This window comes from Cygnus olor, chromosome 2, assembly GCF_009769625.2.
Source record: "Cygnus olor isolate bCygOlo1 chromosome 2, bCygOlo1.pri.v2, whole genome shotgun sequence".
NCBI classification, from domain to species: Eukaryota; Metazoa; Chordata; class Aves; order Anseriformes; family Anatidae; genus Cygnus; species Cygnus olor.
Window position 1 is genome coordinate 16,051,796 of NC_049170.1, and position 25,409 is coordinate 16,077,204.

Sequence of the window (25,409 nt, forward strand, 5' to 3'; positions counted from 1 at the left end):
TGGGAGACAGCAGAAAGGTGGTGCAGAAGACGTGGGTTCCTGTTGTATCCAAATCACTCGGCACTGCAGCGTGGGGTTGGAGCTGAGCAGATGGCAATGGAGCTCTACGACTGGTACCAACTTGGTACGCATAGCGCACGCAGCTCAGTAAAAGATAGAATGACACCACCTCCTCTCTTCAGGTTGCTTTTTGAGTTTTGAACTAAATTTTAAATAACAAAAATAATAATTTTAAAATATAGGAGAATATATGGTTATGTATATATACATACTTACATATAAATTTTCAGGTTTGATAACCTAACATTAGATTTGGGGATGTATACCTATACCATCATATATAAAATACTAATTTTGAAATATATCTCTTATTGGGGCTACTTTGGAAAAGTAACTGAAGAAATGTGATTTTCAGCTCGCTGATTTGAGACTTTTCTCTTCATTACTCTGCAGTTCTTCCTGCTAAAAATGGAAGCTTTATAGCTCTGCAAAATGAACACTTTTGGGCTTTCATTGAGACAGAGGGACTTGCAATAGTAATTTCTCTATTGGATTTGCAAATTATGGTGCTTTTTGTAATGAAAAAGCTAACTATTGTCCGAATAGTCTCTCCTTCTAGTCTCTGGATTCACGTAAATTCTACATGCAAACAGGAAAATTCTCAATGGCAGCATAATTTGAAAAATGGTATTATAGATGCTTATAGGTTTGGAAATATTAGAAATGCTTCCAAAAGAAAAAAATTAACATTCAGAAACAAAACAGCTGAAGATATATGAGGAAATTAACTGTATTTTTTGCCCGTTACCACCATTGTACAACCCAAGGTTGCAGAGCTTTCTGCAAATGGGAACTTACCCCTGCCTGTATAATTCCTTGTCAACTCCTGCTGTCAGGAAGTTATACAAAAGCTTAAAGTAAGTTTAATACTTTAAGTATTTAGAAAAACTTACAGAACAGCAAGAATCTTATTGCTCCTTCCCCTGCCTCCAGTGTTTGTTTTAATCTATTGGAAATAAAAGCAGTGCCCCATAATTTCCTTGCAGTTTTAAACCTCCAGCAGGGCAGAAGCCAGCCTTGGGTCATTTCTCTCTCTCTCAGCTCCCCCACTGTGTACGCTGTCCCTTGGGTAGTCTCATGAACGTAAAAAACTGTTCACTCATTACGGGTGACAAAAACTCTCCTAAACAACACTGAAGCTTTTACAACTATTTATATTTGTGAATGCACGTGGACAAATAAATATCAAATACGAGGTGTGATACACGGTGTGATATACTTACAGGCAGGAACTTTTGACTAAATCTCCTGCTCCCTGTCCATTTTTCTTGTCCTAAAAAACGTATGTTGTTTCCAATAAAATTTTACTGACATAAATATAAAATAGAGAAAATCCTGCTGTTTGTGATTTTTTTTATTTTTATTTTTAAATTTCAGCTTTCAAAGAATATACTGCAGGGACCAACTCTAAGTAGGCAATGATCATCTAGTCATCTTCAGCTTTAGCAACTAAAGAGGCAAAATTTACAAACCTTTCCCTCATGTCCTATTTCATCCCAGGTAAGTTTCCCTTCGCACCATCAGTGTTAGTTTTATAGTCCATTGTTTTACTCAGAAGGCTGGAAAGAACAATCTGCTCATCCGCCTGTTGCTCCTCACAGCCAGCCTGATGGCTGCAGTGGCTTATTGCCCCACAGGCAACTAAGCATGGTGGGCATTAAAACTCAGCATAAGATGTACAAACATCTGGGAAGCCTTCATCTTTTAGTACCTCCAATCACAGAGCTACTGGAAACGGTGAGTTAAAATGAGGAGAGGCTAAGAGGAAGCATTATTTTGAAGAGTTAGCCTGTTTTACTCTTCAAAAATTCTCTCTCCACTGCTGACTTTATCACTTTGCTGTATGTATTTATATGATGACCGTAGTGTTTCTACACAGTTCCTACTCAAGGTGCTTTAATGTTTTTTTCCTTTATAAAATTCCTCACATGTAAAATAAACTTCAGCTAAAAGAAGAGTTTTAAAGCCAAGATTATTACTTTCTTAGAGGCAGATTTTTTAAGAAATAGATGATTTATTACTAAAGTACAAACGTGGACACAGATAAATGCCACATAGTTTAAGATGAGCCACAAAAAACTGTCTTATCTTTAATTGATACTAGGTATCTCACTTGGAAGAACGTGGTCAAAGACAAGAATTTATATGATTGCAGCAAAGTGGAGATGCTCATTGTTAGAGATACATGGGCATAAAACACAGACACACACCCTAAGAGTATGCTTAAAAATTACATACAGGTTGCCTCATACTAACAAAGGCTCTAAGAAAGTGCAGTATCTTATTTCTGTTCTTAGCTGTGTCATAAATTGAATAAAACTGCGATATACAGCTGCCTTATTTAGATTTATCCTCATTAATGACCAAGTCTGAATTAATGACCAAGTCTGGATAATTACCTTCATCCACACTCAAAAGCTGCGTTTCTTTTAATATGGAGCGGCTGGCCCATTTTGCATCATACACAAAAACTGAGGTTAGTACAAATCATGAATTGTAAACAAAATCACGCCCTGATGCCAACTCAATCACCGTATGAAATAATTCCACTCCTGTGGAACCCTTGCAGGTGTATCAGTTATAGACCATCCATTTGTGCTTGAGTTGGCCGGAGTCTAGTGGCATTAATTCAGGTATCATTAGGCATTTTCAGCAAGACATAGTTGACATGTTTACAGAAAAGCATATTATGTATTTGATCATACTGGTGATTTTATATAACACCATTACCTAGGTCTATATGCAGTAAATATTTATTTCACAGGTACTAAAAAGACTGTAGTAGAGGAGGATTAGTTTGGTTTATAAATTTTTGAGATCCTCTTAGATGCAATGTAGAAGAATGATACTGCAAGTGTCACATTTTATATATAAGAATAGCCTATTACAGCAATTCTCTCTTGCACCCGAAGTTTACATCTATCGTGAAGTGCCATTAGTAAAGTCTTAAATGTTGATAAGCTCATATACATTGTATATACACCGTAATGAAACACGCATCTCAGGAAGCTCAGACATTTTTCTTTAACTTCTCATTCATTCCTAAATTAACAGAACTATAAATTATGCAACTTAGAACAGATATTGCATAAATAGTCTAAATAAATTATCTAAACAAGTATATTTAGAAAGTGCCATTTTATTTTCATTTCACATTTCTTAACCTCAAGTTAATTTCTTAAATATAATTGTTTAAAGAGAGTTAGTTTGTCAAGTACATAATGGTCAGCTGTTTATATTGATCCAACTACCAGTTTAAACACCCCAATATTCAGGTAACTCCCCTGGCTAGAACTTGCTGCTGTTGACAGAGGAGAAGGGAACTTCTTTTTTTCCAAACTCTCTTTAAGTTGACAAGCAACATTTTGGTTTCACTGTGATTCCACATATTAACAGATGAGCATTTTTAATGGTGCTCTAGATTTCAGTTTTCAAAATACAGGTCCTGACTTTTGGATTCAGAATTATTAATTCGTAGAGATTATATGTTATATAAAACATTCCTAATTTACTTTTCCTGAAAATAAAGAAGACAAAGAGATGTCGTATACCAAAAATGTAGATGAACGCAGTTTTAGTATGTAATTGGGATGATCCTGTATGCTTCATGTAGTTTTGCATCTTAAATAATGAGTTTATTACGCATATTCATATATGACATGTACATAATTTTTTGCATTTATATTCACAGCTAATCAACCCAAACGTTGGCAGTAGAGAATTACTGTCTGGGAGCGGTATGACAAGTTCCAAGTTTCTCCAATTTTTAATTATCTCCAGTGTTTTTACAATACTCATTTTTACCTTACAGACTTTTCACATTACTGACTTTCAATCCTTTTAAAATATTAAATCGCAGGCAATTTATATAATGTATTTGTGTGAAGTGGGAAATAAAACACTACTGAAATTCTAAGTGTAGCTTGTTCATTTTGCAAGATAATGAACTGCTATCATTCCCAGAAACCTACTGCAATGTAAGAGCATGAATAAAGAGACGGTCAAAGAATATGCAAAGGATTCACACTATTTTCCTGGATTTCAAGGGCAGACATTCCCTGGTGTTCTATTTAAACAGGTGGATGCATGAGATTATGAAATGTCTCGTTTATCCTGTTTAAATGGAACAGTACAAAGCTTGAGGAAAAGTTTAATACTCAAAAGATGCATTCCATAAGGAAAGTATACCTTCCTAAAATGACAATAGGAAATTACATTAGGGAATTTTTACACATTTAATTAAAACTTTGTATATTTGAACACATCAGAATGAAGCTTAATGGATATTTCTGACATTATATTAGGGAAATAAAAACGTTTTGCCATACTAACCTCTTCAAAAGGCTGTGACTGTAATCCACAGCACACTTTAGCAAGATCCTTATTTTTTCTGAAGATCAAGTTATAGACAGTTCCAAAGGCAGGGTATTTAACTTTTTAAAAACTGTAATCTGGATTTGCACTATTACATTCCTGTACACAGATTGTCCACATACAGCTACCGAGTCTACCAGCAATGGCAAATACATCCAGATTTTTGGATGGAGAGGCAAATATTTAGAACACAGAGAACTTGAAAAGCTAGCTCTTCAGACCACATGTTGAAGCAGAACCCTCATCTAGCTGTTGAAATATCTCACAAATATAGTTAATATATTTCAGTATAAGTCAGGTTCACAAAGAAGGTCTGATGAGACAACAAAATAAACTTCCAGGGTTGCACAGCCATGCTGACACAGCGAGAGTGCATCTGCTCCCCATCAGAGAGACCTGAAGATTCAAAATAGCCTTGCTAAAGTACTGCAGGTATGAAGAGGAGAATATACAAGACCCCCTTGTTATAATACAGATGCACAAATCCAACTAACACAAAGAAATACTGAATTTAGGCACCAGCATAAACTAAAAAAATAAATAAATCATTCACTTCTCAATAGAGTAACTATTTAGATGAACTAGCAAACTATTAGATGTACTAGAGAATTATTTCAGACCACTTTCCTTAAAAAGCTGAATAGCATCCTGAGAAATAAGCACTGTTGGCCTTTAAAAATAATAGTCTCTCTCTCAAAAGTCTTATTGAGTAAGAGAATAGCTTGGAAAGCCAGGAACTTCAGAGCAGATGTAACATGATGGCATAATATTATCTCTGCCTGAACTACCTATATACCAGAAAATGCTATTATTACGGGAAAAAAAGATCTTGCAATTTAAAACTACTTGACTATTGAAAATACTGAATGTATGCATGATCCCTAGGTAAAGCATTTTTAAACCATTCGTCTTAATTCAACACATACGTACTGACAAAAGCGTGTAAGAGCAGAGGCATGCAGTTCCACTTAACCACTGCTCCTCGACTCCTCATCACTGCTTGTGAAGCCAAACCAAGGGTGCCCCTTCTGCTCTCCTAAAAGGTGTACACATCTACGGACAGCAAAAACCACATCTTCACTTACACTTTGATGATCTGTCAATGACAACGTGCTTGAAACTTGACAAGTTCACCTCTTTGAGCCTAGGTATTACAGGGCTGAACTTGAGAAGAAACTGACTTGGACAGCAGTGCTGGGTTCCGGCAGCAAGCACCAGGTATGCCTCCAGCTCTTCACCAGTTCCCCTCCTGAACATGAAATCACTTTCCGAATGTCAACCCTTGCATTTTACTGATTCAACTTCACTCCTGTATTTCTGAGTCCTACTGGCATTTGAATCTCTTATCGACTTCTGAAAACTTGTATACTAATCAATGATTTATAAAAAAAATCTCACTTTCCCTTTTGAAACTATCTAACTATCTATAGTTATTATTTGTAAGGACAAATGAAATGTTGGTATGACAGTAGAAGTGAGAAATAAGTTTTACAACATCCTTCAGTTAGTGTAACATTACTACAATATGAGCACAATGAATAGTAGCTAATAACCTAATGCTAAAACTTGTCTTAAATATTCTTAATAACTTTTTAATAACCTTTATAGTATGAAGCTACATGTTACACTGTATTTCCAAGAAAGCAGGTACTCGTTTGTACAGGATCAACATGCAGCACTGTAAAGCTTATGAAAAGTTCCCAAGAAATAAGTATGTTAAAAAAGAGCCCAGCAAATGAAGGTGATTTAAAATACCAGTGCATAAAAGAGATTTTAACTATTATATTGGAATTGATTGTATGGCAGGCATGCCCCAAGACTTGTTAACGGTTGTGAGTAGCTGTAGTAAATTTAGTCCAACACCTCTGAATTCTCACTGCCTACACAAGGATGAAGTTAGATATTTTGAGACTTTAATTTAAAAGAGCTTATCTGCTCCATTTGACATTGAAATTCATACGTAAGGTAAATGAATTGCAATGAAGAAGAATCTAACAAAGGATCACCTAAGGGTAGCTTAAGTAAAGAGACTGCTTTCCCAAAAAAGGAGAAAATACCCAGACCTGTATTTATTCACATAAATGAGCAGACATGCATTACAGGCATTCTGAAATTTAATCCTGCCAGCCTTTTCTGAGTGAATGGGAATGACAGTATGAAAGTAAGACAGACAAGCCTGATTTCGGATGACTACTGAGGAAGACAGTAAGAAACACCCGCTGGGCACTTCGAGAGGCTTTCTCGTTGGAAAGGCTACTGAAAAAAAAACAGCTGACCACTAATAAACCACAATGGGAACATTTGGCTTGAAATTAAAAATGTTTTGTTTAGGGGACAAATGATCTTCAATCTTACTGTATATGGTCTACAACAACCTCACTGTATATAGTGCTATTTCATTAAACTTCTCCCTGAGGTCAAATGAGACAATGAAATCAAGTAATTTGCCGCAAAAGGGAGCTCAACCTTCTTCCCTTCTACTGAAGGATGAAAAAACTTTCTGTTTTTTCTTTTGGGTAGATTCCTCCTTCTTACACTCTTCTACTGGCTCTTATATTGTGAAGAGGGATCTCTGTGCAAAGACAAGAAATAATCCAAACAAACTGCATAGGTTTGGATTGCATTATGAAGTGACAGAACTTCTAAAAAGGGAGAAAAACTTTCAAATACCTCGTTAATTATTTTTATTGCTTCACAGGCAGTCTTTTAAAAATTTCACCAGAGCTGTTTGATTAAAATTGCAAGCCAGAGAGATACGGAAGATAACAAAGGCCTGGTGTTATCTGTAGCTATTCTAGAATATGTAAACCTTTAATTTTAAATACAGTATATTTTTGGCAGATTTTAAGTTTTAAGAATTTTATGTGCTCTATCAGATCAGCCCAACTGCAATTCACTCACATGCTGCAAAAAGGACTAACAGCAATAATAATAAAGCTAATAAATACAAAGCATTTTAACCTAATTATTCCATTCATGAATCTTAATAATGAGCACTTGTCTGATGGTATCTCAGATACTAAACATCTCTCTTGGCTTGCAACCCTTTATTTCCTGAGGGAAAAGTGCAAGGAAACATGGAATTTGAAAAAGAATGAAGGATTAAAGTGTGATCAGATCTGATTTTGGGGACTTCTTAAACAGGAAAAATATTTATTCTAATCAGTGATAAGTTTTCCAAGAAGACACTTACATCCATTTTCAAGGTGTATCTAATACTCTGGTTCTCCTAAAAATAGCTGAGACATCTTTATGGTTACAAGTATAACTAAAACGATCATGAGCTAAAATGATCAGGATCAGGGAAGGGACTAAATCATCCCATAACTCCTTCTGCAGGGGAATTCAGATTTTTGAAAGCCACCATGCTATTAGTGGAAGGGAGCTGTAGGAAAGCATATCGAGGGTTACAACATGAGCACAGTCAGTCAGCGAAGGGCTACTGAGGAGAAGTCACTGAATAGGCAATCAGATGCCCATGAAAGACAAACAGCCAAAACGGAGGTAGCAGGATGGGATGAGCAACTCTTACAAAGAAAATCACAACTACACAAGGTAGCCTGACAGAAATAGCACTTCTGGAAAAGGCAGATCAGGGAAAAAGATCAGTTTTCACCACGCTGAGGAGGGTACGGAAACACTCCGTGGCCACCAGTCATCCTGACCTTCCTTCGCAGCAGTGTTCAGCACGCCAACGTATTGCACGAACTGCTGCCCGCTGAGAGTCTCGGGAAATAGCTGAAAATACCGTGGTAAAGAGCAGTAACAACCAAGTACATCCATGCTGCTCTTGGGGTCCAAAGCCAGCCCAACAACCGCTCTGCTCCTGCACTGTTAAGGAGGAGAAATTCCAGGCTGAACGTTTGTGATTAAAGACACTGTGTAGAGGTTTGAGACATCTGTTGTGGACTGGTAAAAATTCTTCCTGACAGTTTTTTTTAAAGCCTAACATGAGACATGTGAGGTGAAATAAATATTCCTTCATAAAAAGATGAGTTAGTACATTTAGCCCTGCCTTCAGCGCATTCATCTTTTTACAAGCTGATCTAAATGACTTTTTTTTTTTTTTTAAAGATTAGGAACACAGGGAGATAAAGAACAAAAAATTGAACAGACCCACAAAGTTTCATATTACAATTTCAGTACGACATGAACTAAAAAAAAAAAAGTGTAAAAGCAAAAAATTAACCTGGATTTAGCAGCTAAATTTAGACCAATTAGTAACCACTGCACCCTAATAGGAAGCCACTAGTTTTGGCCACCGCAGGTAATCACTGTACTCCGGAAAGCAGCAGCTGTACGAGGTACTGTAACAATGCATCATCTGGCTCGCTTATGAGGTCTGCTGATTAACAAACTCAAGGCCACACAAGTATTCAGTAAGGAAAGCAAAAAAAATGTAAGAGGGAGTAGAGAGGGTAATTAAACTTTTCCAACCTCAGCGTCACTACATGGTGGCAGAGAAATGCATGTGAGCGTTCCCTGCTCTGGCTTCAGTCCAGCCTCCTCTTCCGCCTTGTAACGACGCCGTATCACCACCCCTATCAGCCTAAACCTGTTAGCAACTGCAAAACGAACCAAACTTTCTTGACACAAAAATGATTTTATACTGTCTGTGATCAGGAGATTTGAACAAGTACAGGTGACTACTGAGATCTTACGGCATTTTCATAAGAATAAACCATATATAAGCAACACAAGTGCAATATAAATTATTTTAAGTACTTAGGAATAACTTGCAAAGTTCCAGAATTTTATTATTCCAAAGATTTTTTTTTTTAGATGAAATCCTGTATATTTTGCAAAGCCACATACTCTCCTACAAGCCACACTGTATTCAGGTTCCTTCCTCCAGGAGAATCCCCAGGCATTTTGACTGCCTGCCCGTGACGGAAACACTCAGCACCGCAAAGCAAGCAGCTCAGGAGAGGAATGCCACGCTCCTTGTGGGCTCAGAGCTGCCTTTTGAGGAAGCTGGGTGAAGACTCTTATTCTAGACCAGCAGAAAGGATACTGCAGCACACCTACAAAACTGCATCCCTACTCTGTAACGACCACAAGCTAGTTCTTAAGAACAGAAGTAATGTAGATTATTTTTACAATATATTTAATTTCAACAATACCTATAGTAGCCTATTAATTCAGTGCACAAATTCTGCCCTATCTCATTTTAGATCTCCTGTATGACAGCATTTTATTTGTAGCCACTTATTCCATTAAGAATTTTTAAAGATCTAGAAAAAGTTACAAATTCTTTCTATTATTCTACTGGGATTTATACCATTAAGCACGTCAGCTCAGTAATATCAGTAACTTCCTTAGTAATAAGCCAGTGTGAAAATATAAAAGTAGATGAATTTCAGCACCACATTAAGCACTTTGAATACACAGTGTCTGATGTGCCTAGGAAGATTTAACGTATGTTCGGGTCACTGATAAACAACACGCTGTAGTAAAGAAAAATGACTACTGATTTTTGGTTGTGAGAAACTCAAGATGAGTATGAAAGCCCTTGCAAAGTTCTGACAAACCCTCTCCAAAATCATTTAAAAGTCTTAGGTTCTATACTGTCACCATGGTTTCTACAGACCTAAAAGGAACTACTTAATCCCATAAACCAAGACACAAGAGTGAACAATGACTTTAATTACTATTTACGTGTAAAATGAGTTCACCAGGTCAAATGAGACATCAGTAACAGCAGAGCATAAACCATGAAGTTATTTGTGATTATCAGCTGTATGGATAAACACTCAGTATTATCTGATTATCAGCATTGCCTACAAGCTTATTGATTTCTGTGCATGTTGTTACAAAAACCTGAATTACTTAAACACCATTTGAAACCAAATAAATCACAGTCCTTTTTTCCTTGAATCTTATTTTTGAATAGCAATGAAAAAGTACCTGATCTCCTTCCTGGAGATATTTAGAATCCTAATCTAAGATCAAAAACATCAGAGACCAGTCTAAAAAGTATTACTCTCATCAGACATATTTCTGACTGCTTGATCAAATTCCTTCGGAGCAACTATGTCCATTTGCGAAAAACAACATCTATTTTCCAAGTAAAAATGGACTTTTTATTTTTATTACCACTCATTTTAATAATACACTGTGGAGAGATCATTAGACACAGGTAAGCAATTCATTAACCAAATGTAGTGAAAGAAGTAAGATCAGATTTTTTTTTAAATAATAAAAATGTCAGCCACATATACCTGTTCTATGCACTTGTCAAAATGCAGCTTCTCCTTAGAAAAATGAGGTACAACTGAGCAGCATAAACGTCCTAGCAGTGGTTTAGCAAACAAGGAGCTGTCAACTTCCAATAAGCTATTATTCACACCTCTTTAATCACTGCCACAGAGTCGATTATAAATAGCCTCATACATTTTTAAATAAGGTCATTCTGAAATGAAACAACAAAGAGGGTAGTAAATATTCCAGTACATAAGCAATTTAAATTCTACAGCATAACTGATCTGTGCATTCTCAAATACTCGGTTTAAAGAAAGCCAACAAACACTTTTATTAACTGGTGCAAACAGTGTCAGATGTGTAATCTCTGTGAGATCAATAAACCAGCCCAATTATGTGATAGTTTGTAAACAGATTTGAAAGAAATGAAACTATTAAAATTTGCTCGTAAAATCCAGCTCCAACAGCATTATTAAAAAACATACAGTGACACAAATTAAGTTGATACAATACATGCATTACATGAGTAAACCTAGTAAGCAAAGATTTTATATGAATATGAAACAGCTCCTCTGTGCTTTCTGAGAAGCAGAACTCAAATAAACGATTTTAGTAGAACCCTGGTTTATGGGAAACACCGTTTTTTACTTTTCTTGAGATTTTAAAGAACTTTAAAAGGATAAAGAAAAAAGAGAAAGGAATTAAACAAATAGGAGTTCTTACTTTTTCTCTCCTCACCAATTTTTCTCAAGTTCAAGAAGACTTGAAAAGAATATGAGAAAATGATGGTAACATCTAATCTTTACAAACTAGCTTAAGGGAAAAAAAAGACAAAAATTAGAAGTATTTATAATTATGTAGCATTTTTGTCAGAAATACTGTAATAAATGTAGATGTGAAATTGACAGCAATTTAAAGTTAATTTAACAATACCAGAAAAAAAGAAAGAATTAGAAGCAAAGTATAATGACAGTTTTCATTTTACTGACACTCTACTGACTTGTTACTGGGATAGGCACTGGAAAGCTCCTTCCGATTACAGCTTTTGTTTTTCTAACTTGACATCTACACAGATGGACAGAGTTTTTCAACATCAGTAAACAAAGTCCTACTGATACTGTGCTATATCTGCCCAATATCAATAGTCCTCACTGCTCTATCATGGACAGCTCATTCCCGAACACACATTTCCTGACCGGGGATGAGGGAGGGAGAACCCCAATGCCGTCCCTTCCCAAACCACTCTCAGGTTTTTAGCCCTGTTACCACTGTTTCTTAGATTTAGCTCAAGGACATTTTGGGAGTGAGGTGAAGCCTACCCCACCCCTCTGCATCGCCTAGCAGCAGGCATTGGCATCACTTGGTTTAGTTCGTACGTTTCTGTGCACCCAAATCTTAAAAAACTAAAAATTTACATGAGAAGCCAACACACCTAAACCTTCCTGTCCAGAAACATACCTTAATATTTGGTGTGGCAGTGTCACGTTTAAGTCTTCATGTATGAGAATGGCTGCAGGCAGGTGTGAGTTCACCCTGCCCACGCTGCGCAGGCCATGCCCAGGAGCTGCCCCCACAGGGCCCGGCCTAGCTTAGAAGCCATGCCGTGTCCTCTTGCCTTTCCATGTTCTCGCCATGAAGCAAGGGTGACCTCCCAGAAAAATGGCATTCAGAGCAGTTAAGAGCTTAGTAATTACCAAAGCCTTCAACCTACAACCAGAAACACCCGAGAAATCAGTGTAAAGGATCCACCAACATTGTGTTCTATTCCCCCAGTAAGACAGTAATTGTATTCTCTGCAGCTGTAACTTCTGGATTCCCGTGTCCTAAATAAAGCATATTACAGCAGCTTATGCAGTGAAGGGATAAAATTGCACCTCACATGGCAAGATCCACATAAAAACAAGGTATGACTTCAAGGAGCAAACTTTTCTATTTCAGTTCCCAGATGACCTGAAAGTAGCAGAGGTTTGGATATCAACGGGCATCTCAGGAACACGTTAATTTCCACATTAATAGCAACATTAGGCATGTTACTTTTTTATCTAGTACAGTGCTATCTCCCTCACAACAGCTTCTACGGAACACTTAAGAAAGGAAACAGATCAACAAGCAGCTGTGGCACAGCTTACACAAAGAAACACTCATTCTTAAACCTAAAAATACTGAAGTTGGTTCATGTCCCACAGACCAAAAACTTCATTTTCTTAGGTGTGTGTCTTCTGTCTACCTTGAGTTCCCTACTTTGTTTCGAATAGGACAGTATTTCCGACACCCTTAAGTTTTATTAACTGAACTTTTTTCACCTGTATCAGGAAAATCAATGAATGTCTGAAACTCTTTTTCTTTCCTCCAGAAAACTGCACTGTATCACGTGCACTAAGAATACAATCTTCTATTTTTCTCCTTTCCCAATTTTTCTATCTGTTTTGTAGAAGAGTTTTTCATTACTGCCATCCTAACAGCTTTTGATAGCGACAAAGCCTCTCACACGTACAATGTGCTTACAACCAGACTTTTCTGGAAGAAGCAGAGTCAACTCCACATCATCTCTTACTTGTAGAAGCATTTGGGAGGTGGGTTTCAAACTCTTCTCAGTACTGAGAGGACATCTTCGTTGAACTATCTGCCATGAAACAGAAATCTTTTTACTCATTCAACATGGAACTAGATTTATAACCTGGTAATTGTAAGAAGTCTGGTGTACAGCAGCTTCAGTGGTTACTCTGAGTCTCTCACTAGTCTGCTTTCAGCTGCTGCACAACCCTGCAGAGCCATGGACGAATATTAAGTTCCAATAAACAAAAGAAAGAATTGTGACACATTTTTCGACACCAAAAAGAGCATAGTTGAGATCCACAAAGCTCAATGAGCCAGAAAGGTGACAGATTTGAATTGTGCCCTTTCAGCATGAAGTTACTCAGCACAATCATCGGAGATCAAAAAAGTTGCAGCCCTGCCCATGGCACTCCACTAGAGAGGATGAAAGGATCCTGCAAAGCAAACTGATCAAATCACTTGACTTTTGGGTACCAACACAGATGCTTCATATTCCCAATACTGCAAAAAGTGAGTAAAAAGGGGCCTAGAACAGGATGAACCCAAAAACCAACAATAAGAGGTAAAGGGAAAGATGTAAAACATAATAAAACTGTATCTGTTATTTGCATTCGTTAATTACAGAAGTCACTTCTATGAAGAGTAAAAAAAGAAAAATATAGTTTGAGTTCTACAAAATATATATAAAGAATACACACACGTACATAAATATAAATAACTGCAATTGTTTGCAAAGTGCCTAACAGCCTTGACAAGCGCTGCAACCTATTTGGCAGTCAAGACACTGACGGGGCACAGCATTATTGTAAAGCCACAAGGAAGGCCTCTCCTTGCTGTGTTTGCAATCGAGCTGTCTGAGCTGAGGACAGAAATAGGAGTGGAAAAAGGAACAGCAAAACTGAAAGGGTTCAACTCAGCCAAGAAGCAAGAGTTATACAGAATGGACCCTGCGGAAGCCCAGCTCCCACATGACAGAGGAACATTGCTCAGTAGGCTACGGCCACGACACAAAACGTGGCAAAGAATGCAACACACATGCACAGATGAAAGTAGCACAATGGCTATGCCTATACGAACAGTAAATGAGAATGAAAACCAATACTTACACAAAAAAAACTTCAAAAACTAGCAGGCAGGCAGCCCACATGGGGTGAAATCTCATCTAGTACAATTTAAGTTTAGAGATAATACTGCAAAGAAGATCTTGGGGCATACAAAAATAGGAATCTGCACATGAACGTGAATTCACTCCAATAGTATCACTGCCCAAAACCAAAGCCCTGCTTTTCTAGTAAAATAAAAGTATTTTAACTACATAAATCAGCGCTATTAAATTACCTGCTGGCACAGTTAAAGCCAAGGTGGGCTGCATCATCAGTAACAGCTACCTGTGCCTTGCTAAATGCTTGTCTACATTATTATAACACATTTGGGAAGGTTTATTAAATATATGCAACACACATTACATGGAATTAAATAGTCTAAATGATTCTTTAAACTTCAGGATCAGTACATATTTCCCAGTGTTACCTCCCATGTTGCAATCCCTGGATTGAGATACAATATGTTGGTATCAGAGGAATCAGTAGCAAACATCAACTAAAATTGTGTTTTGTTGTTATATTTTCCTCCTCAGTGACTATGCAAAGAATTTCACACTTTTTTGACAGAATAAACCTAATTTCCTCTTTACGATTTTAGTACTGCAGCAAATCTAGAAAGCATAAGCCGTTCTTTTTTTTTTTAGAAATAATAAAAACAAACAGACAAAACTCGAAGAATAACAAATGACTGGATGTCAGAAAACTGAAGAAAGTTTCAGAATCTACAGAAGTGGCTGTTAAAATTGTATGGACAAACATCAAGAGTTATGTACAGAAAAAACCTTCCCTCAAAGATGCCCACATACACTTCTGTGGCCAAAAGATTTTAACTGGTAACTCCTGGGTCGGGATGTAAGAGCACGCACTCTGATTCCACCATATAAATGTACATAAATAAATACCTACAATAAATACCAGTACAACTGTAAGTCTAAGAGAATATAGAAGGAGATCTAAAGAATATGTGTGCACATCAGAGGACGGCATGTATTTATAAGATAAAGAAATGTACAGGATAAAAGGAAAAATAAAGTTTGTGTGAGACTGGAAAATAACGTAAGAAAAATACAATATAAGATAGAAGCTTTGCCACGTTGGCAAGACCACTGCATAGAGAGAGAAGTAAGCAAATCAGGTGTGTGCACAACGGGAAGAAAGAAGTGTGGGGGAAATGTCTAGGTGTTTAGAGATCACCACAACAGGTGACAGAGCAACAGACACAGTCCAAAGGCAAACACAATGGTCCTACCAAGAATGTTGTAGGAATGGAACAGGGTGATTGTGGTTTAGCAGATGCAAGGACATACAGCACGATACAGGAATTACAGTGCAGAGAATTCACAGCGCAGAACGCACAGAAAATACAGATATCAGGAAATAAGTAAAAGGAAAAAGGAAACAATAATAAAATAATAAAAAGGATCAATCTAGTTCAGAGTAACTGTGTAAAGAAGAAATAAGGATTAGGATGCAGAGAGAGCAGCAGAGACAGCAGCAGAACGAAGGGGTAAGAAACACTAGAAAGAAACGGATCCAGGGAAGGTAAGTTTTGCATGACAAGGCATCTTAACAGTATGGACTTCAGGGGGGTGGAAGGGAGGAAAGGCTTAATCTGTGACTTTCTTATTTGTTTTCTTTTTTTTTTTTTTTTTTTTTTGCATGTCCACAATAACAGAAATCACCATCACAGCAGTGCAATTTTTTCCCACCTAATTTTAGATGCCTGAATTGGAGACGGTCACAAAAAGATTTCCCTTGTAAGTCTTTGGAGCAAAGCAGGTGCTTCCGCTGGACACCCTGTGTACTCTCACAGCCGCCCACCCCAGGAGAGCCGAGCTGCCCTCTAGAAGCACCGAGGTCTCTCCAAGACCAGGTGGGCCAAATGCAGCAGGATGAGGAGACCAGAGTTCAGCATCTGAAAGACTGACAACTAATTAGCACAGGTGACTCCTGTCAGCAAGTTGAAGAACACACCCACAAGGTACCCAACCATCACTTGAAAGGAAACTTTTAGGGTTAAGGTGTACTGGAGCCCCTGCTCAGACACTCACAGGCAAATGTATATTAAGCAAACCTCTCCTGCTATTCAGCCTGGCTTATCAGGTCAGGTGTCCTGCTACAGAAGTGTAGATGACCTGTTGTTTTAAACTAATTCAGAGCAGTAGCGCAGGCAAATCGAAATACAACAAATAATATGTAACTAGGAATAAGCTTAAGGGGAAAAAAAAAAAGCTAGGAACTGCTAAAGCTTGCAAACAGCAGCCACTGTTTTGCTGCAGAGGCTGTGCTCTGGGCAGAGAGCTCTCTTGGTAAGCCACAATTTGCCACTCCAAGCCCTTTTCCAAAATATTTACAGCCTGAAAGAGAAAAAAAACAGCACCAAAGGAGCATTCAATCTTATTTCTTTAAAAAAAAAAAAAGATTTTCAGTGTAGGGGGAAGCTTAATTTCATCCAGGGCCTCTACCTCCATCATCCCTCATAAGTATATTTGTGCTTGGGTCTCTAACCCCGTCAGGAACTGTTAAAAACGAAAGTGGGAGAAACACCATAAAGCCTAGAACATATTTAAAATTGAAGGAGGGTTTGAAGATCCTAACCTGAGTGTAATGCAGGACAACGTTTTTGTCATTTTTCTTTACTGCTGTCGTATAACTAGGAGTGTGGATTTCAGAAAAAAAATTTGCTATTTAGAAATTATAACATTGGTTAGAAATAATGTTTCCTAAAGCCAGTTTCCTCATTTCGACAAGACCACACATTTTTCAATTCTATTACATCTAATCAAAATGTAAAAGTGTTCTTCAAAACCACAGGCCTTGTTTTTTAATTCCTAGCAAGAGTAAAACCAGAAGATGTTGGAAGTTTTAATTTAGGTGAGACTTTGGCCCAGGTAGAGCCTGGGAGGTAAACAGACATCTCCATTACATGGACTTGCATGGCACGGTATCTGTGACCATAACCTCGGTTTTCACACACATGTAAAACATTTTATTCATCACCTATCATTGCTGTTCAGCATTTCTTTTCAGGAACTCTGCTGTGCTTTCTTACTGTGTTTTGCATCAGCGATATCAGGAGTCCTTGCCTACAGCAACGGCTGCCAAAGTGCCCCTACAGAAATACATGGTGCAATGGAGCTGAAGAACTAATTAGTGCAGGATTCTTCTTAAGCTAAAAAATACCACCTTTACCCAACTTCGTTTTCTAAAGTTTAACTTGCTTGCTTTCAGTGTTCCCTTCTGCAAGTAACTAAAGTGCCCACGTTCATTTTGGATTTAGAGGATGCTGTTTCTTTTGCTTTCACGTCCACACTGCTGATTGCAGGTAGATAGCGCAGGTACAAGGGATGCTTTATCAAATCCCTGGAGAAACAAAACAGGATAACCAAATGATAACTTCGAGGCATATTTTTATTTTACGAGAACTTAAATTTGCCACTAGGTACAACAAAACAGAAAGGTGGCCCCTACTCTTCAGTTCTGAACCTTGCTCTTCTGTGCTACATACAAGCTGACCTGGGGCACACGGAGGCCATCCTGTAAGACTGGCTGGGTTGTGTGTGCATGAACCCATGCTCAGTGTCCTGTCCCAGGCACTATGTGCTCTATCAGCTTACCAGCGGGGTATTTCCAAGACAATTTGGAGTTTACTCTGCAAAGGATGCAAAAGGATGATGAAAAAAGGATTGGTGACAGCACGGCTTAACATGGTTCTTGCCAATAATCTGAAAAGATGAGCCAGTTGTCAGAAAGTATCTACAGAAAGGTCCATTTTGCTTTCTGAAGTCATTCTGAATTAGCTACACACTGGTGCAGTGGGTAGGTCTGCAGAGGAGGAATATGACAAGACAATTTTTTCGTACTCTCTATCTCAGAATTTATGTATGCCCAGACCCATGTTTCAATCACCCTTAATGCACAACACAAAAACACATCAAAGGGTGATTTCTATACCCATTTTATTTTTCTTTTAACTCACGATTAGCTCATACACTGAAGACAGACTATGAAAAGCTCTTTATTTGCAGGAAAATGTAAGTGAATTAATACAATACTCAAACTTAATGTACAGCTTCCTGGAGAAAAACTGAACAATGTCAGCAAGTGTTTTAGGATTCATATAATGTGATTACATAAGGAACAGAAAACAGTCCATTGATATGAATATAAAAGGACTTTATTATATAAAAAATATTGAAAGTAGTTCTTTTAGATAATGGTTCACCTATACTCCTATGCCAGATAGGTGTAATTAACCTATCCAAAAGATATTTCTGTTCATTTAACCAAATAAAATGTTTCAGACAGTAAACCTGGTGACAACTTTTAAATAATCACATTTGAGATTACTTCACGAGTAGGGTCTTACAGGTTCCCTCCTTCTTAATCTTGCAAGGCTTGTGTAAATACAAAATGATGAGCTGCATTTACTTACAGAATGTATAAAAATGTGTTACAGAGAAAGACAAATTTTCCAACCTTTGTTTTTTTTTAAATGTATTCTAACATACACAGGTTGTGTCCTTTGAACAATGACGAAGAACAGCATATTTACAAGGTAATTAGTAATAAGCCTGCAGCTCCTCCTTCCAGCTGGTGAGGCGAACGTGCAGCACAAGCGAGGCGAGGGGCACCGAGGCAGAAGACGAGGTTCCCCGGAGCCCTGCCAGCTTTATCAAAGGTCAGCGTCGGGGCCTCTGGCCTCCCGGGGCACCTGGCCTCCGCTGAGGGCACGAGCACGAGAAGTGAGAGCGGGAAGTGGGCAGGCTGGGGTGGAGGTGGCAGGGTCAGACAGACTTAGATGAAAAATAAAGTCTGGAAGCCGCTTTCTGGGGATGTATGTTTACTGTGTTAATCAGCACCTTAAGAGTTTGTTTTGTATACGTTTGGTAGCCTTGTATATGGAGACTAAAAATTGTTCTCAAGACTACCTTTTACTTCCTCTGGGGGAATTTTTTCAGGAAGTTGCATGACAACTCCTCCTCCCCCCAAGTCAATTAACAAAGATCTGTGCAGAGAATAACCTCATTTAAAATGATCTATAAAACCAAATTTGGAATAGTCCCATTGAAGTAAATAACAAACAGGTTCAAAGGTGAGAAAAAAATCCTCATAATACAAAGTCAACTTTAAACTTGGAACTAAAAATTGATCTTAGAGATTAGCAAAGAGGAACTGGAAAGGGAAGAAGAAAGTTATTTTTGCATTGCACCATGTGAAATTAAAAGTTTTATTTAAGATTTACTTATAAATTAACTTTAACTATTAACAACAAATATTTTCTAACCACAGAACGTTTCCAAAGGCAGATTAATGATAACAAATACCAACAGATGAATTCCTCCTCCAGAATCAAGTAGCAAGCAGTTAGCAGGTCAGCAGCAGCAATGTGCCATCTGTAAGCTGTGCCAATTAGATTATTTCCAGCAAAGTAATAGCCTCTACACCCCGATCATTTGATCTTTCTAATTTCATCTAACTTTGAGCAGCGTCTCAGCAGGTAGTATCTGAGTAACACATTGCAATCACAAATCAGCATTAACGCCCTGACTGCAATCACCTCCTCTGTAGCAGCCGAATGCTGCACGTTCCCTCCTCGTGGTGCAGCCCACCCTCTGAATAAACACCCAACACACGTGCATGCACGTGCCCGGAAATTTAGAAAACAAACCATAACGGCACTTACAAATTTCAATTCATGGCTGAGAAAAAACGAGAACCATTTAGATTTTCAATAGTAACGAAAACAAAACTCTTAACGATATGGCCCTTAAGATGTGACAGCAATTTTAAAGCAGCAAAAGGAAATCATGACTGGCACTTCAGGTGATAAAGACAAGTCTTACAGCACTTGCTAGGAGGAACTCTACGTTAAGTAACACAGAAGTCATTTCAACTCTGAAAAAGTTCTCTGAGAAAAAGAGAAACAAAAATGGTGAAGTATTACCATGACAAAACTCCAAAAATTCAACGCTTTGTCAAGGACACCTTTATGCTTCAAGCAGCACAGGAAGGTGAGTCTCAAAACCAAAATGATACAGAAGTGCCTGTGCCTGTCTGTGTCAGAGATGAGGCATTTCTAATATAAAAAATACAAATATAAAATATAAAATACATAAAAAAATACAAATAAAAAAAAAGGTAAAGTACAGAAACTGGCAGGTTGGAATGCACATTGCCAAAACTTATACTATAAAGAAAAATTTAACATTAGGTTTACTATTCATAAAATATTAAAAAAAGAAAAAAATGAGACCATTTATTTATATGTGCACATACCTTCAAAAATGCAGTATTTGTACAGAGGTCTTATAATCCTAACCACTTTTAGTTATATTAGAAAACACACTCATGGCCTTCGAAGGAATTAACGTTACAGAAATCTTCCACCTTCTGTCATAACATTAAATTGTGAGAGACATTTTGTTAATGTATAGACTAATTTCAGTTGTCTAATACATTTCAGTGCAATACCCTTAAGAAGATTTAATAACCTAATCTGACATTGGGGCGGGGGAAGAGTAGGTTAATGGTTGCAAACTGAAACCATCAGGCTCGGGGGAAGCCACCGCCAGCAGCCCCCATGTGCTGAGAGGAACACGAGGCTTGTGAGGTACCCGGGGTGCCTGAGGGGGCTTCTTCGCATGACAAAGACATGACAGGGGGGATCCTGTACCCTCTTTGCTCTAGGAAGAAGGTAGTGACTTGAGGGTGAACAGAAACATGGAGAGAAGCTCCTCCTTGTCCACCTTGCCTTCCCAGGTGTCCTTACACAACAGATATGAGGCTTTGGAATCGGAAGGACATGATAAGGTGGATGATGACCCCTATATGCCAGAAGAGCCACCAAGGTCAGGACTGACTACCCTCACATGATGACCACCTCCATGAAATAAAAGTGGTGTGTTAGGGTTATAGGTGACTCCCTTCCGAGGGGAACAGAGGACCTGATCTGCTCACCAGACCCACAGGTTTACTTCCTCCCCAGGGCTCGGGTTAAGAACATTATCAGAAAACTTCCCAGGCTGGTACACCCGTCAGATTATTATCTGCTCTTGCTTTTTCATGTGGGTAGCAACACTGCCACAATGAAAAGTCTAAGGGTACTCAAAAGATACTTCAGGCCCTTGGACAGGTTGGTAAAAGGATCAAGGAGCACAGGAGATATTCTCAATCTGTCTTGTTGTAGGGAATGACACGGAAGAGGCAGACCTAGCTTACTGATACCTGGGCTCTGAGGCTGGTGTCACCATCAGAGTTTTGTTTGGTTTTGATCACGGGATGACCTATTGGACACAGGCCTGCTGGGGCCTGACATTCGCCTTTCTCAAAGAGGGAGAAGTGTTTTTGCTCATGAGTTAGTGGAGCTGACTGCAAGAATTTAAAACTACATTTAATAGTTAGAAGATTCTAATTGTCATCAGTTAAGGATTTCAGCTGATAAGAGGATTAAATTAGATCTAATGAAGTGAAATTTAAACAGTAAAAAAAGAAAAAGTTGGATGATTCTAGGTCCTACCATCTATACGCACACCGTCTTTATGACAGCAAACCATAACAACCTTGAGAAACCATCCTAAAGCAATAGTTTCTTCTACTGCTTACGTTTAATATCTTAGAGCTAAACTATAAAGCACCACAAAACAGACTTTGAAAAATAATATTGCTTTAGATACTTGAGTAGAAAACTGATCACCCAGCTTTTCATGTTGTGAAGTACTAAATGCTGAAGTTCAGTGAAATGACAGGCACACATCCTCAACTGACTGCAAAACCAGAAGGGGTTTCTTGTAGCACTGCTACACCAGATCCACTTCTCACCACTGGCAGCAAAGGACTCTGTTCCTCTCAATACCAAGAGCCAATTTCATTTTCTCCAAATCTCTCTCGAAAAAAAGGTAGTGGTGTGTACTTTCTCCATTTTCATTATAAACCTTTTCCCCATGACTGCATTTTGTCTCTTGCTTTCCCTCCAATAGAATAGTGGGGTTTCCCATTTCCCTTCACATCTATGTTAGAGTTCCCATTGACAAGAAAGCCAATGCCAGTCAGAATTTTTGGCTTTTATCAACTCTGAGGATAGTCTCTAGCTATTCATTCAACTTCTCCTTCTTTCTAGGATCATTAAAGGTTCAGGGTCTCATTCGTTCCTATATTTTGCTAGGAAATGATTACCGCCCAAATGAAGTCTGAGATACGCTACACTCCTTCAAAGCTGAAGAAAACACATTATGGGTAGCTGGACAAACTCCCCTGATTACAAAGTAGATAGTGAGCAAGAATGAAGAAAGTAAAATGCTCTTTACTTTGGCTTTTTTCAATTTCTGGACCTCTGGCTGAATATCTTCTCCAAGACATTAAGCAGCTCTTAACATGGGTAACAATTTCAAGTGTGAACAGCTTTTCAGTGTTTCAGTATCAGTTCAATGAAATCTGTGCTCTCCTGCCTATTGACATCCTGTCTGTTTTCTATCTTTTTCATTAAAAACTATTTTCAGAATGTATTATATCCCCCCCCCCCAAAAAAAAAAAGTGCGTAGCAGCCTTTTATTTCCTTAGACAACGAAATTTCTATAAATATATCAGTCCTCATCTTTGAATTAAGGGGAGAATTCCATGTCTGAACAAAGAAGAAACCACAGTCCTGCTCCAAATAGTGCTCGACAGAAGTGGTCCTGGAGTTTTAAACATTGTTATATTCTGTTTTCAAAACAGCAATACATAACTCTTATTTTGTCCCTTTTCATGTACAAAGCTATTTTAAGGCATATTATAGCAATGCATTAATGTTCTAGATGCTTACTAAAAGCAAAATCATGTAACCACTTGCTATGCTGTAGCTATTAGGTGAGCAAGCTGTCCCAAGCTGCACATGAAGGGATCTGAAAATTCAGAAGCAAAAAATAGTTGGCAGCTTAAAATAAAAACTGAAAATTGCACTAGACAATTTTTAGCATCCAAAGAAATATCATACCTGGAAATGCATTAATTATGATAGCACACTAAATTCCAAATTTTACAAGGCATATGACCAGGCATAACTGCTAGTTTTGGAGATGAAAATCAGAAAATCATTTACATGAAAAGGAAGTTTAAGCAAATCTGAGGTGTTGCTTTAGTAACAAAAAAACAAACAAAAAAAAAGAGAGAGAGAGACAGTCTACCTTAAATAATTTTTCTTTCAGTCAGTGCTTCATTTCTCTGCTTTAATTAAGATCTCTTTAGAAGTTTGAGGTTTTCTGCAGGACAGATTAAACTAGTATTTTCAATAAAAGAAAATGATGTTGCTACAAGTGTAGAATTTCCTGGATGTATAGGATGGAAACAAGACATTTAGAATGAGCAAAGTCATCAGGTTTTATTTTACAGATCAGTCACCTTTTAAATTCTGCTGGCAGCATCTAAGAAATATATTAATGAACTTGAATTCATAATATAGTCACCTGCATCATCCCCAGAAAAAGGCTCTACAAACCCTTTTGAACACTGAACGCCTCTGGCAGCTTCACTCTGAGTGGCATAGGTTATGTTAATGTATAGTAACTTGAAAAGCACTGAGACTTGCAGAAGAGACAGGAGTGGACTCAGCATATAAAAATAACTTAGCATAGATTACATCCAAAAATCATAATCAGGAGTTAAACAAAGATTACTGCACAATCGGGTTAGCCGACAGGAAAATCATGGCTGCTTCTGCAGTGTCAGAGGGAGTCCCTGATATGCTTTACTACAGAGGTTTCGCTTTGATAATCACTTGGGAGCACTGCACAACTTCTGTCTCACTGAGTGCACAGGCCAGGCCATGCTCTCTCACTAGGCTGCTGGTCACTTCTCATTTTCACAGGTATCACCGAGTGTCCGATCGTTCGCTTCATCTACTGCAAGACTTCCTGTATTCCTTCTTTGCATCCACCTACTTACACAACCTTCATAACATCCCCCGACCGTAGGAAGAATTGGCTCCATTTTACATAGAAATTAAGACCAAATTTAGAAAAACAAAGCAAAACCAAGCGCTCGCTAATTCAAAAGCTCAATTTGAAGCACTTAGGTCCAAGTTTTTAAAACTATTTGTCATTTTGACAGCGACGTAAATATTCAGATGGGGATTTCGATAGAGCACAGCTACTCCTGTGAACAGTAAGTACTTCTTCTTAAGTGACCTCAGCAGCAGCTACACCGCCAGAACCACCTCTGTTTGCTGACCACTGAATGAGGAACAGATGTGACGGAAAGTACACAGCTATAATTAAAGACCATCGTAACCACCACTGCCCCAAGTACCGAGTGGCCACACCTCACGTTTTATGGGCGCTCTTCTCCTTCAGCTGGTGACCGGCCTGATTTCTTGGGTCTTGGCTGCTTTGGGTAATGACTGGAATAACCTGGCCCGCAGACCGGCTCTCTGAGTTGCACCTTTCCTTTCTTCTCAGCACTACTGGTAACGATGGCAGTTTTATTTTGGCTCTCAACAGTTTCCAGTCAGACACCTGAAATACTCTTGCACTGACATCTTCACAAGATACTGTTAACTAACTTCTCAGGAGAAGTGAACAAAGACAAAGCTTTACCTATACTGGATCTTCTGGCACCTTTAAAAGCCTCCTCTGCAAACACTGATGCTCCTCCTGTCCACCCAAGCTCAGTTTGTACCAGAGTCCTGGAAGCAGCAGCCTGCCCCTTAGATTGCTTATAGAGCCTTCTCTTTGCCAGCGTTTGGTTTGCAGGTTCCCTCTTTACAGTTGCTTTTCACTTAAACCCAGGGAATTCAAACAAGTTAGCCTAATGCCAGAATTACAGAAGTGATGTGAGTGACACACAGAATTTAATGTTAAATTAAAAAATACTTTGCAAAGCCTTTTTTTTCAAATAAACGCATCATCAGGCTGAATTAAGGCTTTGCAGCCAGTTTTTCACAATTTTTAAAACCATCCCTGTTATATTATTTTTCTTTTTAGATGATATCCCCATGTTATAAGTAGTTAAGGAAATCATGTTAAATGGAATTACACTCATCCCTAAGGGTCAGCGGCAAGATCTTGCTGAGTAGACTGTTTTTTCAGCTATTGATTATATCTGAGAGATACCAAGGACACCTAAAAACAATCATTTTAG

At 38.1% G+C, this 25,409-nt stretch overlaps 1 protein-coding gene across 7 annotated transcripts in view; it reads right to left on the bottom strand.

The window, feature by feature from the left end:
- The window catches only part of ZEB1 (zinc finger E-box binding homeobox 1), a 129,118-nt gene that overhangs the window by 39,542 nt on the left and 64,167 nt on the right, over nt 1-25,409 (bottom strand). The gene's annotated exons all lie outside the window — the stretch shown is intronic.